This window comes from Chelonia mydas, chromosome 21, assembly GCF_015237465.2.
Source record: "Chelonia mydas isolate rCheMyd1 chromosome 21, rCheMyd1.pri.v2, whole genome shotgun sequence".
In the NCBI taxonomy this organism is placed as follows: domain Eukaryota; kingdom Metazoa; phylum Chordata; order Testudines; family Cheloniidae; genus Chelonia; species Chelonia mydas.
In genome coordinates this window covers 2,311,629-2,325,769 of record NC_051261.2, presented here as the reverse complement: position 1 = coordinate 2,325,769, position 14,141 = coordinate 2,311,629, and the positions used below count along the sequence as shown (strand labels likewise).

The 14,141-nt window shown below is 51.6% G+C and overlaps 1 protein-coding gene across 2 annotated transcripts in view; it reads left to right on the top strand.

Moving 5' to 3' along the window:
- The first annotated feature begins 12,353 nt into the window (after positions 1-12,353).
- TAFA3 (TAFA chemokine like family member 3) overlaps positions 12,354-14,141 on the top strand; it is a 72,754-nt gene continuing 70,966 nt past the window's right edge. The window contains exon 1 of one of the 2 annotated variants that reach the window (XM_043533722.1): positions 12,354-12,500. The gene's annotated coding sequence lies outside the window, so the exon portion shown is untranslated. The remainder of the gene's footprint in view (positions 12,501-14,141) is intronic. The other variant, XM_037885219.2, reaches the window with a different exon arrangement.

Genomic DNA, 14,141 nt, shown 5'->3' with positions numbered 1-14,141 from the left:
ATCAGGGGGAAAAAATCTCGACAGTGAAATTTAAAGATGAAATGAAATGAGACCTAAAGATGTGGAGCTAACAAGCCATGTGCTGGACAGACCCAGCTTCACTGACATGCTGAACCCCAGGGTAAGAACATAAGAAGGGCCAGACTGGGTCAGACCAAAGGTCCATCTAGCCCAGTATTGTGTCTGCTGATAGTGGCCAGAGCCAGGTGCCCCAGAGGGAATGAGCAGAGCAGGGAATCATCCAGTGATCCATGTTTGGAATATTATAGCCCAGCAGTTCGCAAGCCCGACTCAGCTGACCCTGGCTCAGACTCGGTGCCAAAGGCTTTTTATTGCAGCGTAGACACACCTTGGAGCCGAACCCCTCTGACGGTGCAGTAGCTCTATGGATCCTGATGCACCTTATCTGCTTCATAATCCTATGGGAATGAATCTCCCCTATGGCCCTATAAGAAACGCTGGCTGCACTGAGTTCCCTATGGCCTTTTGCCATACATGGGATGTTCTGCCCTTGGCTTGCACTACTCCCCAGGATGCAACGGGTTAATGTCACACATGTGCACTCTGACCTACCTCCCCTTGCTCCTGGAGGTGCCTAGTCTGACATTTGCTCTCCTCGCCAGGCCAGGCGTGTCCCCAGGATTGGGGAAGTTCCTGCCACCCTCTCCCCTCAGCAGCTGCTCCTCCCTCGCTACCCTTGACTGAGCTGACCTGCATTCAGAAGAGAGGTTTGTCATGCAACTTTCTGCCCTTTCCTGGGCTTGGCGTCTATTGTCACTCAGCCAACCCTCCCCCCTCGCAGGCTGGCCACAACAATTGAGGCTGACTGTAGTGACTTATTACTCACAGGCAATCTGCTACAGAGCCAGGGTCTTGGTCGGGCTGCTGCGGAGGTCTCCTGGGTGGAAGGTGAGTGCCAGCTTGCAAAGTGGGTTATTCTCTATTGGCAGAAGATAATTAGATAGCTTCCCCAGGCACTGGAGGGTCACGCTCTGCAAACATGATTGATAGCTGGGGACTGATGGGAATGAAATGATGCAGGCTTGGCATCTCACTAAGCAACAGTCAACTGCGCTGAAGCTCACAGGGCTGGGGTCTGCCTGGGAAATAGCTGTCGATGTGCAGGGCTTTCCTTCTGTTCCAGTAGGGCAGGCCTGCCCCTTGCCCCAGGAATGGGAGTGCCCGGCTGCGCGGGAGGGCAAACCTTTCAAAGCGGAAACTGGACGGTGGGGAAAGAGCAGGCCTGACGTGGGGAGCTACAGCAGCTTGCACCAGCCGAGGCTCTGGCCTGGAGGTGAGAGGTGAACAGCACCATTTCACACAGGACAGGCTGCTTTTATTACAGCCCCGATCCTGCAATCTCGAGGCCTGAGCCAAAGCTCACTGAAATCGTTCCAGTGACGTCCGTGAGCTTTGGGTCAGGCCCTTGATGCAGCCCCAATTCCCATGGAGATCAGCGAGTCTTGCCTGAGGTCCTTGGTGCCTTTCTCACCTGGAGACAGGGAGCGGGATGGGAAGCATTTCAGGGAGCTATCTATGTGCACTAATCCCAAAGGGCCCTGCAAACAGGCTGGGGGAGGGGCAGCAGTGCCACTCGACTCCCTCTATGCTGGGCGGCAAGGAAAGGAACGGCTTTTCTTTAAGGAAGGGGAGCGGGAATGAGTGCAGCTCTAGGCTCCTTCGGAGCCTGGTGGACCAGGTCTCACTCTGCTGCCGCCTACACACAGGTTGGGACAATGAAGTGTTGCACGGGAGAAAGGCTGGTCGTGTGGTTACGGCGCTGGCTGGGTGCAGGGGACCCACATTCAGTTGCTGACTTGTCCACAGACTCCCTGCATGACCTCGAGCCAGTCACTTCATCTCTCTGTGGCTCTGTCCCCCAGTGGGGATGCGAATGCTTCCATTGCCTGTCCTGGCTGTTTAGACTCTCCACTTTCTGCGGCAGGGACTGTGTTTGCTCAGAACTCAGCACACTGGGGCTCTGGCCTCCTGTGGAGACTCTGGGCATTACTAACATAGCAAATAAAAATAACCCTGGAACGCCCACAAGCTCCCAACAGCACTGGGTGCCACCAGAGAACCCCTGGAGCCTTCGCTTCGCACACCCAGGGTGTTGTTAGCCCTGTTGTTGTTCGCTGCCGCTCCTTTGCGATGCCCGTAGTTTTGCCTTTTAATTTTCACTGGGCCGCTGGCCCCGTCTCTGCGAGCACCAGCCCAAGATGAATTCATGAGGTAGTTTGCAGCCACAGATGGCCTCACTTTCCCACTGCCATTAAACTGCAATTTAAAGAGATGGGGACCATAAGAACTGACCCATTATGCTGGTTATTTAATTCCCAGGCAAATGTGAGAGGCTGGAGATTAGGTTTTCAAATAGCTGGAATGGGGAGATTTGCATGGATTGTTGCTGGACGGGAGCCGATGGGGCGGTGACAATGACAGGTTGGAAGTGCAAACCAGTCGCTAGTTTGTGCTAAATTACCCTTTATGTATCATTGTAAAATCTTCCCTTTTTTAAAAATAAAAATGTTGAATTGCAGGGATATAAATCGAAGAACATCACTGGGGCTCCCAAGTGTCAGGAGCTCAGCCCAGGATGGGACTGTCAGCTCAGGGAAGACCATGTCCCTACAGACTAGCTCTCACCTGGGGGAAAAACAGGTTTGGCAACATGTGAGAGCAGGAACGGGTCCACCCAAGGATCATGTTTTCTCTCTCTCTCTCTCTCTCTCACACACACACACACAGACACACACACAGACACACACACACACACTTTCTCATACACCCACAAATCTGCGCTGTGCAATTTTTTTAAAAGTAAACACAGAGAAAAGTTCTCATCATCAGACACACGTGGTTTTCTAAGGCATGAAATGGCTGCAAGTTCCTGTCAGCTCTGCTTGTCACTGGCTAGTTTTAGGAGGATTTATTTAAGTCCCAGAGCTGTTTCATTCGTTTGTGTGTGGGGCGGGCTGTCGGTGCTCAGACTTGATGCTATTTGCATTATTTATTTATTCTGGAGCTTGCTTAAACCTTTCATCATCCTGAAGTGGTGCTTCCGACAGGAGGACATTGGTGTTTCCAAAACAAATTCCACATAGACTCTTTTTCTGGGTTTTGCATTTGTGTTATTTGGGCATGAAATAACGGTTGTACAGAAAGCACGGCCCACTAATCAAACACTATGCAAGGCTAATACTCGTTTACCAAGAAAGAAAACCCAGTCTCCTTCCATTTCCGTGCAAGGGTCCCCTGTCTACATATCTAACGTTATAATACTTATCCCCTTGGAGCTTCCCATTAGGGAGACCTCTGGTTTTTGGCTGTGTCATGAGGTGCACCACTCACCGCCGGACTGGTGCCTCCTCCTGGTGCTCTAAGGATTAGCCCGAGGCTGATGCCCCCCAACTGTGGTTTGTACACTGTCACTCTGTCCGCCTGCAGCTCCTCCCGCAGCCTCAGGAACCCCAGTGTCCTCTTTGTGTCTCGGCCCTCTGATCGGGTCACTGTCTGTGCACCCCACTTCCAGGAGGTTTAGCTCCTCAATAGCCCTAGGCAGTCCTCCCACTCTCTGCCTCGGTGCCACTCGCCCAGTGGCTCGTAGGGGAACCTGGGCCTGCCCTCTACTCCCGGTTCCAGCCGAGGGGCCCTCAGCTCAGCAGTCTGGGCCTTCTCCCTCTGGCCTCACTGCTCTATCCCTGGGCTGTGTCTTCCTACTGGTTCCCCTTTCCTTTCTGGAGCCTAGCAGTTCCCAAAGCCTCCTCCCTCTTCCCTGGGAGTGACTGCAGTCTACAGTGCCCGCTCCTCCCTTTCTCCTGCCAGTGTCTGCCTTTTCCCGCAGTCCCTTCTGCTTTCAGCTCCTGGGCTTTCCACCTATTCCTGCCCAGCTGAGCCTCCCGAAACGCTGCCCAATGGGTTAACTGGCCCATCTGGCCTGCACCGGACCCCTCAGGGTAAGTGTGAAGTAGCCACCCCATCACAGATGTTAAAGCGGTTCTGAACAAAGGCTCGTTACTATTTTGGTCGGTCACCCAAGGCCCCTAGTCGACTTCACGAGTTAGACACTCACGATGTGGTTCTCCAAAGCTGGTCTATCTCTGCCCACGCTGAAACCGGGGGGAACCTCCCACTGAGTCCAACGGGAGAAGAGCTGGGCCAGCTGTGAGTGCTCCTGAAAATCCCTGCTCCTTTAACCCTAGGCAGGGCTGCTTCTGACGGGGCTGAGCAATGGAGCTCCAGCCGTGGAGGAAGAGAGCAGGGCCTGTCTTTACTGCGCTCGGAAGTGGCCGTTCTAAGCCCCCTCATGAACTCTCCCTCCATGGTGCATTAATGCACCGTGGGGCTGTGGTGCCCCCTGAGTGAGCTCTGCCGCAGCCAGAACGACAGGAGCTGCAGGCCTGTGGGCAGATTGTCTGGGGAAGGCTGGCTTGGAAAGGCCTCAGTGGGGCTCTCGGCTCTGGAATCATACGCAGGCCTTTTGCACATGCCTTCACACGTATATGCCCACAAGGGGGTAGAGGAGTCGCCGTGGCTGGTGATAAGCAGCCAGGAATTAGCAAGCCCCACCGCTGTATCTGCACTGAACCCTCATGGCACATATAGTTGTCACTAGGAATGCTGTGGACTGAATTGCCCAAACCATTTCTAGCAACCACGCGGGTTCTCCTTAGAGGCCTTTCCCCCAGTTATAGGCCCTGCTTCGTCTGGCAGGACCACACAGCAGCGTGAGCTGTGGCTGCAGGTAGTTTGATTCTTTAATATCATCATCTGCAGCCCCTGTTTCCCGGTCTGAACCCCTCCTCAGCTCCTCTCTGCTTTCCAGCCGGGCTGTGGAGAATCCTCCACACATCTTGGCAACCGCAGGCCTCCTTTCAGTGTCATGAAATTGCAACGATTCCCCTTGAATAGACATGAAATTGCCTGGCACTTTGAACAAAAAGTTGGCGGAATGAGAGATGGTCTGCAATGTCCTTGGAAGAAACGAGCCAGGGAAAATGAATAACCTAGGCTCCTCGCAGGGTTGTTTCAGTCCTTGGGCTTTTCTCTGATCTACTATCGAAAGCTTTCACTGCTGGGGCACCATACAGCAAGGGCTGAACTTAACAGCCTCCTCAGAAATGCAATTAAGACTCCTTTCTGTGATGCTGGAAGCAATCTTGCATGTCTAGGTCTGGCTCTTCCAGCCCTTTGCCTTTGGAACGCTTCCAAATACCAGATCAAAGGCCTGTGAAAGGCCCTCAGCTGGAGGAGACACTGAAGGGAGTGCTCTAATTCACCGTTCCCTGTTCTCATCTCACCATTAAAGGAAAAAGAAAAGGAGTACTTGTGGCACCTTAGAGACTAACCAATTTATTTGAGCATAAGCTTTCGTGAGCTACAGCTTACGCTCAGATAAATTGGTTAGTCTCTAAGGTGCCACAAGTACTCCTTTTCTTTTTGCGAATACAGACTAACACGGCTGTTACTCTGAAACCTGTCATTAAAGGAAAGCTGCACTAATGACCACCATCCCCTGGCTTACTGGTCTGGGGTCAGAGGACATCATTGTATGTCTTGGGGGGCCCAAGCAGTTCAGTGCTCCTGTGCAGCTATTTACACTCCAGAGGCACCGGAGATGGGCACATCCGAAAACCAAGGAAACAAACCAGCAGGAAGCAGTCTGGCCTGGTGGACGGACTGACCTCAGAGCTGGGAGTCAGAGCTCCAGGGACAGATGGAAAACTTCACACCTAGTGTCCTTCCTCCCTTACTAAATCCGCAGGGTCTGTGTAACAGGGACACCCGCACAGGGCGGCCCAGCTTGCATCGCACCCTCGGTTTCCCTCTGGGCATAAGTCACTCACGCCCAAAGGCTTTACGACAATAGTCCCCCTCCTGGGGGGTCTAATTTATCAAACAGCACCCAGCTCCCAAGGCAATCCCTCCCCCTTATGTTCAGGGCTCCGCACTCCTCCGCCTCGGAACGGTGTGTTCCAAATAGTGCTATCCCCAGCCTGCGGATGCTCCCCTTAAGTCCAAGGTTTCACAGCCCTCCATCTAGGGACCAAGCTGGCTGGATTCCTCCTCTCCGCGGGTTCTGCCTGACTGGGCTTGGAGCCACCTTTCTGCTTCGCCCACCCAGTCACCGGGCCACACCCTGAATCCTGCCCTGGAGGGTCAAATAACCCCAAAACAGCTGCAGGAAGCTTGTTCTGCCCACTGCACCATGCTCCTGATCCCAGCCCTTAAAGGAATGGTAGCCTGGGGTCGTCCTAAATCTTCCCTCTCCCAGACACTCACCCTTCCTCGGGACCATCTTCCTCTCACCTGTTTTGGTTATTCTGGACCCCTGGAACAGGGTAACTGCCCTCTTAAAATACCTCTTCCAGCCTCCAAGGGCCAGTACCTGATACAGTCTGATTCACCACTGTCCTGCTCCTTGCACTGTCACTCACACCAGAGCACAGCAGGGGTAAAACTCTCCAAGATCTTTTCGGGTTTTTGACAAAATTAACCAAAAATGTTCATTTTGGTTCATTTTTTTAAAGATCTTTTTCAATCCCTTCTCTCTGTGCGTCCTACCTCTCCCTTTTATTTTCTTACTTTATTTTCTTTTTGAAAAATGTGTGTGTGTGTGTTGGGGTGTTGGGGGGGTGGGGGGCAGAAGGAAACAGAGAAAAGAAAATGGGAAAGAGGCCATAAAAACCCCAAACTGAAAAAAACATCGTTTTCCAAATCCTTTTGTCTCATTGCAAGACAGGGACATTTCAAAGGAAGCGAAACATTTAATTTCCTTCAAAAAGGCCATTTAAAAACAAACAAACAAAAAACAATTACCTCCACTTGGAACTGAAAGGCTAAAGATCCGGTGTGCCACAGGGACTGAGTTACCATTTTACGCTGGCAGGATCCCTAGAGGTCAGGACAGAAGCCTCTGGCGGTGCAGTGTGTACGTAAGTGTGGGTGTGGGTGTGTAAAGAAGGGATGCTTGCTCTTCTGCGGCCCGTGCTGTACTCGTTCAATGGCTAAACAGGGAATGTCTGGAGCCAGGACTGCCAATCCAGCAGTATGAAAGGCTCTGTTTAAAAATAAATACATAAGGAATTAGCCTTTTAAAGGCTACCGTTTTACTCCATTTATTGTATGACAGTTCAGCATAAAAATCCTTTGAAAGGTTCATCATTTCAGCGTGTTTCCAAAGCCCCGGAGGAAGTAGGATGAAGTCGGGGATATTGCCTTCTGAGTTGTAATGCACTTTCTGGCAAACCCACCAGAGAGTTCGGAGAATGACACTTTGGTGACATTTAAACCAATACAAAAGTAAATTAAACATCTAGATAATAAAAAATACCAAAGGATGTTTTAAAATGGCCTCTTTGCAGCACTGCATTAGTTGACTACACAGCTTTAGTGTGTAATGAGCAATATATTAATTTATAATTAGTGTAATACAGTAAAGCTCAGCAAATAGCTCTGTGCACTCTGGCTAATTCATCAACGGAAGAAGCAGCTCTTAATGGTTTCCAAGGTTTGCCTGTCCCCTGTAATTGGGAAGTCCAGAATTTATTGTTATTTCTTTTAAGGGGTAATTTGATTGCAGCCACACATCTTCATTTTGTGTCTGCTCCCACTCCAGTGCAGGGAAGGAGAAATCTCCAGACCATAGTGTTTCGCGAGCACTTTACGTGACCCCATTTGCAGCTTCCCCCTGCCCATGTTGTGCAGCCCAAGGGACCTCGTGGCCTCAGGGACTTCCTGCAGCTTTGGCCAGGCCTTCTCCTGCTGCCACAGAAAGGGTTGGTGCCAGAGGCTTAGCCCTGCTGGAGTAGTTTGGCTGCTCCCCATACCCTCTTGCTTTTTACTGGAATTGGCTTCCCCCCCGCCTCTTCCTTTTCACTTCGTAGCATTTGGGAGTGACGTTTTCCTCATGGTCTCTCACTCTCACAGGATGTTGCTGAATAGACAGGAGAAGAGCAAATGGAGGACATGAATGGATAAATGTTTAATCATAAGAATATTTAGCTCTAAGGAGAGCCAGTGGGAGTTAGGCACGTAGCTCCTTGAGGCCCATTGGAAAGTCTTAGCCTTTTTCATCAGGTCGATCGGAAAACAGCTCCAGAGAGGAAGGATGATTTGTGGATCAGGTGCTAACTGAGTCTCAGGAGATGTGGATTGATTCCTGGCTCTGCCACAGGCTCCCTGTGTGATCCTGGGCAAGTCACTTCGTCTCTCTGGGCCTTGATTCCCCACCTGTCAAATGGGGATAATCGCCCTGCCTTTGTCTGTTTAAAGTCTCTGCGGCAGGGGCAGCCTCTGACTTCATGCCTGGATGGTGCCCAGCGTACAGAGGCCTGTTCTGCGTTGCTGCAATGTAAATAACACATAGACAATGGGAATGTGACTATCCCCATTTGCTAGATTGTGAAACTGAGGAAGAAGGCGGTTACGGGACATGCTCAGGTCACACAGCGAGAGCCTGGCTGACCTGGGAACTGAAGCCGGGTCTCCTGACTGACTCTAGCAAGGGCACCCCAGGGACAGCTCTAGGGCACCGTATGTCAAAAAGAGAACATCTTCCTTCCTGGGTTCCCTCAGTCGGACACTGCTGCATTTGGGCTGAGCAGTCAGCTCGTAAATCCATTTCTCCCCCAGTTAGCAAATGCGACAGGGCAACTGGTGACTCCCAAAGTTTCTCAGCAGTTCAGAGACGCTTTTATGGATGTGATGGGGCCTTGCTTATCTACCTTAGGTACCACATCACCAGTGTAGCTGAGCACCTCAAAGTCTTTAATGTTGTTATCTTCACAACACCCTGGTGATGTATCCCCATTTTACGGATGGGGTGCTGAAGTACAGAGAGGCTAAGTGACTTGCCCAGGGGCACGTTGGACATTTGTAGCAGAGAAACTGAACCCAGGTCTCCCACCTTCTAGACTGGTGCTCTAACCACTGGAACATCCTTCCTCTCATAGCTCTGGATCCACTAGGGTTCTCACTGGTACAACTGAACCATCAGTGGGAAATGTTTGCAGAAGTTCCCTAATGTAGACAAAGCCGAAGAGACAGAGAGAAAGCAAAGCCCTCAGGAGGGGATGTCACATGCTCAGTAGAGCTCGGTGAAAAGTTTTGGCTGAAACTTTTTTCATCGAAAAATGCAGATTCAGCGACACCAAATTTTTGTGTGAATTCATATCAGTTTCAAAATGAAACTTCATTCTTTTGTCTTGAAATGACATTTCATTTCAAAATTTCCTTTAACTTTATTTTAAAAAATTCAAAGAATTTTAAAATGGTCAAAATCTAAATGATACATTTCAATTTTGTTTAAATTAAACTTTTCGGTTGATCCCAAACAAACTTTTTTTGACTTTTTGATTTCACCAAAACTTTTGAAAAATTGTGTTTCTGGTTCAACCTTATACATACTTTGTGTGTATAAAAAGATCTTCTATACTTTCCACAGTATGCATCCGATGAAGTGAGCTGTAGCTCACGAAAGCTTATGCTCAAATAAATTGGTTAGTCTCTAAGGTGCCACAAGTACTCCTTTTCTTTTTATATATATTTAACTTTTCAAAAATAGCCAGCAAACCAAAAAACTTTATTCACATAGCTCTGGCACTCAGCTACCAGGGTAATGAGTGGGGTATAAAGCCCTAGACAGACGGATTAGATAAATAGCTCCCAAGGATAATTCAGTAGCCCATTGAAAAATGTAGGTGTCCCAAATCTTTCCAGAGCACATCACTGAGAACACAGGGGTTTGATAACCCTAATTTAGGCATCTCTCTCTATTTATTTTTAAATTTGACATCTGCAGACAAGTTGATCCCATATTAACCATTTAAAATATTTCTGAGATACCAACAAAACTCCAGCATCTGCCTGTATATCCTGTTCTAACCCTCTGACTGAAACCTTCATTGTAACTTTTGCATCTTCTTTAGACTGTGAAGCTCCAGCTAATTGCTGAAGCATGTGTGTAACTTTAAGCAGGTGAGTAAAGCAGATGAGTAAAACTTTAAGCAGATGAGATTAAAATCAATGGGCCTAGTCATGTGCTTAGATATCTTGCTGAAGCAAAGTCGGAAGGACTGACATCAGACATCTGGAGAGCTGAAGGAAAGACTCAGGATAATGATATTTGAGCAGGTATGTCTGGTCCAACCAAGGCTAAGAGGAAATCCTTTGTTGTATTGTGAGATGGATCTTCTTTATTAGGATTTGCTGTATCAGTTCTTTTCCCTGCCAAATTTTGTCTTTTTAAGGATACTAAAAAGTCTCTTTTGCATGATTATAATGAAGTGGTGGGATCCTTGAAGATACCCAGGAAGGAGAAGGGAAAAAACAAACAAAACCCAAACTGAACCAAAACAAAACATGAATTTGTTGATGAAATCAGATAAATTACCCGATTCAGGTTCAGTTCTACATAAATCCGATTTTCCCCCCTTTCCCCCCAACCCCCATGTTGTAACTCTGTGATATGGAAAGTAATCTATTTGTATTTACAAATCATCACGTCAGTAAGGGTCTAAATTGTGCAGATTTCCTTGTTGAATAATATGATTCTAATTTAATTGACATTTGTCTGATATGAAAAGTAGTTTTGATAGTGTTTGCTATTGATTGTTTGTGTTAAAACTTTGTGATCTGGAAAGGAATATGTTTGTATTGACTTATTATCCTACCAATAGATGTCTAATTTTGTGAGTTTTTCTTTCAAGTGATCTGATGAATATAAATGGCAGATTTCATTTAGCTTCTTATTGATTTTGTTGCTGTTATTAGAACTCTGTGATCTGAAAAGTAAAATGTTTGTATTTACTTAGCAGCTTATTAATGCGGCTGGGTTTATAGGACTTTTCCCTTTGTATTGACTAACCAGGTCTAATTTAACATATTAAAAGAAAAAAAATGCAGTTTTGACTTGGTTCTTTTTTTTAAAAAATGTGTTAAATTCCTATATAGCAAAAATGATCTCCTTTTTACTCTAAGCCGGACGCTATGCCCCGGTGACTAAACAAACTCATGGCAGCCCTGCCCTGCCCTCTCCCGCACTGCTGCAGCTCCTCATCCCCTGCTGGGAGAAAGGTGGGGAGACCCTAGACCAAATGGCGCCCCAGGTGAGGGGACTCTCTGCCCCCCCATTGTTAAACTTTTGAATACCTTACGTTTTATTGCATTTGTAGCCCATTTCACAACTTTGATGCATGATTTGGATGCCTGAGTTATCCCTGTCATATAAGACAATAAATTTGCACACTAGGATCTGTGAATCTGTATTCATTCATGCCATATATGAGCAAATAAAACAAATTGTTTCCTCTAAGCTCATAGAAACGTTTTCATTTTAAGAATAACTGAAATGTACAGGGCATGGCTGACAACATTCTAGGGGGCTGGAGGAAGAGGGAGTTCTCAGAAAGCCTGGAAGGTTCCAGGAGGTTCTACAAAGGTCCAGAACATTCTAGGAGGTTAGTGAAGAATGACTCCACATAGGGAACCCCTGAAACATTTCACTTCAGACATCCCATGTTCCCTTTTGTCGCTAACAATAAAAGCAGCACCCAAGCCTGGCACCCCATGTGGTCGCCTGCCCCTAAATCCTGCCGTGGTCTGTTCCTCCTCACAGGAGCGGTTTGAAATGCTTTCCCCAGCCCCGGGGCCATCACCTTTGCATGACTTAGGCCCCCATTCAAGAAAACCACTTTAAGCCTGTGCTTAAGTCCCACTGAAGTCAAGGGCTTAAAGTTGAGCAGGGGCTGTCCTGCGGGGCAGGGGCTGCCTCTTCCTTGGGGGGGTCCAGGGTCCAGCAGAGTGGGGCCCCCACCAGACTGGGGCCTGTCCTTACTCCTGCAGGGTGCGGGGCCAGAGCGGGGCGGAGCCCCTGGGCCGGGTGCTGAAGACCCACAGGTGGGCAGAGGGTGAAGGGCGCGAGCTCCCCCTCCAGCAGCCCCTACGCCCAGTGTCCTGGGGGCCCTGCCATCGGGTGGGACCAGGCAGGGTGAGCAGACAGCAAGTGTGAAAAAGCGGGGCAGGGGTGGGGGGTAATAGGAGCCTCTATAAGAAAAAGACCCCAAAATCGGGACTGTCGCTATAAAATCGGGACCTCTGGCCACCCTAGAACCGGGGGCAGAGGGGCCAGCCGCCCTGACGGTCCCTTTGGCGGCCCAGCTACCGAGCGGCTCCCCGGCCGGCGGGGCAGCGAGCGCAGGCGGGGAGGCTCCCTGGGGCCGCCGGCCGGGCCGGGCGGGCGCTAGGGGTCGCTGCGCCCCTTCGCAGGCGCCCAGGCTCTGCCCGGCGGCCCCCGAGGAGGCTGCAGCGGGCGGCGCAGGAGCGAGCCAGGCTGGTGCGGAGCGAGCGGAGCCGCCAGACGCGGCGCGTCCAGCCGAGCGCAGCCCTGCCCGGGGAGCCCCGGCCGGCCCGAGCCGCGCAGCGGCGGCGCGCAGGGCGCAGGGCGGGGATGGGCAGCGGCCGGGGCGCGCGGCGGGGACACCTGTGACGGGACCCAACAGGTAGGTGCGCGGGGACCCGCCGCGGGCAGAGCCGGGGGGGGCCGGGCGCCCCCTTTGCCACGGTCGCACCCAGCGCTTCTCCGCGGCCCCCCGGGGCTCGGCGCCCGGACGCTGCAGCCCGGTGCGGGGCTCGGAGGGCGGCCCCCGGCCGCCCCCCTGCTGCAAGGGCGAGGCGAGCTCCGGGGAGCTCCCCGCGCGCCCGGACCCGCCAACTTTCTCTGGCTGCCTCTGCGCAAACTTCCGAGCGAGCCGGGGCCCTGGGGGCTGAGAGCCGCCCTGGGACCCGCGGGAGCCGGATTGTCCTGCCCGTCTGGTCGGGTTCGCGGTGCCGCTGCGCGAAGGGTCCGGGGTGAGGCGGAAAGCTGCCCGGGCGGGTCCCGGGAGCTGGAGGGGCGCTCCCCGGGGAGCACGAGGCGGGCCGGGGCAGTGGCGGGGGGAGCAGCCCTGGCCGGGCTTCCAGGACTCCTGGGATGTTCCAGCCTCCCTCGGCGTGTCACGGGGTGACTTGGTTCTCCGCAGAGATGTCAGCCCCTTGGAAAGGGGGCGCGGGAGGACAGAAAATGCAGATCAGCAGCCCTCCCCCCGGGGACACTGCCTGCCGTGAGCCCCCTGGGGGAACACGCTTAGTCCAGAATCGCTTTGGAAGCGGAGTCGGCAGAGGGTCCCTTATTCTGGAATATGAGCGTCCACACGGGGCATTAGTCCCAAATAGCTGCTGTGCTTAAATTTCCGCGCTGCCCTAATCTGGAGTAAGTCCCCCGGGGCAGACAGGTCCCTAGGTGGCGTTCTTGGAACCTCCCCACCGCCTCCCATTCCCCTGCTGGGTCAGCGGAGTATGGAGACAGGGTCTGCTCACAGGGAGGAGCAGCGGGAGAGTTTAAACACCCCTCCCACCCCTTTGCATCAGGGCAGGAGTGGGGCTGCACTAATGGGTTGCTGTCTGGGGCAGACTAGGGGGCTCAGGGGGACAGGGGAATATTTATAGGAACACAGGTGCCTGGCTCCAGGCAGTGTTTTCCTGGCTCTCCGGTTGCTGTTGGGGTTTGAATAACAACATCTCCTCTCCTTCCCCCTGGGTTTCTCTTCCTGCTGTGAAGTCATAACCCAGTGGTGCCGCACTGGTGGGCTGTGATCTCAGATTCGTCAGGAGAGCGTCCCAGTGGCATGAGGAGTCATGGCTGGGGGAGTGTGGGGAACTCAAGGGCAGGAAACCTTCCTGAAGCATAAGTATGGTGGGTGACCACCTGGCTGGCGTGCGTCTGTATGTGGGAGCCTGGTCTCTGTTTGAGTTTCCCCCAGGCGGGCAGTTCTCCACGGAGGCACCGCCAACGGGGAGGTGCTTTCCTGCGTAGGATGTAAAGCCAGTTAAATCAGCAAGACCTGGTTCCCATTAGCTGCATTTACATCTCGCCTAGCTGCCTCACTCAGCAGACTGGGCTATCTTGCACCTCCCTGTGCCCTCTCTGTGGGATCGGCTCTGTGTTCGTGCCCAGGGTAGAGCCTAGGTGTTGGAATGCAGACACCAGGGCCAGCGGTGGCATAGATGTGAGGGGGGAGGTCTGTGGCTCCGTGCCAGACAGGACTGGTTCTAAAGAAACGGTGAACTCCTGCTAGGCGCAAGGCTGAACCAACAGTGAAACT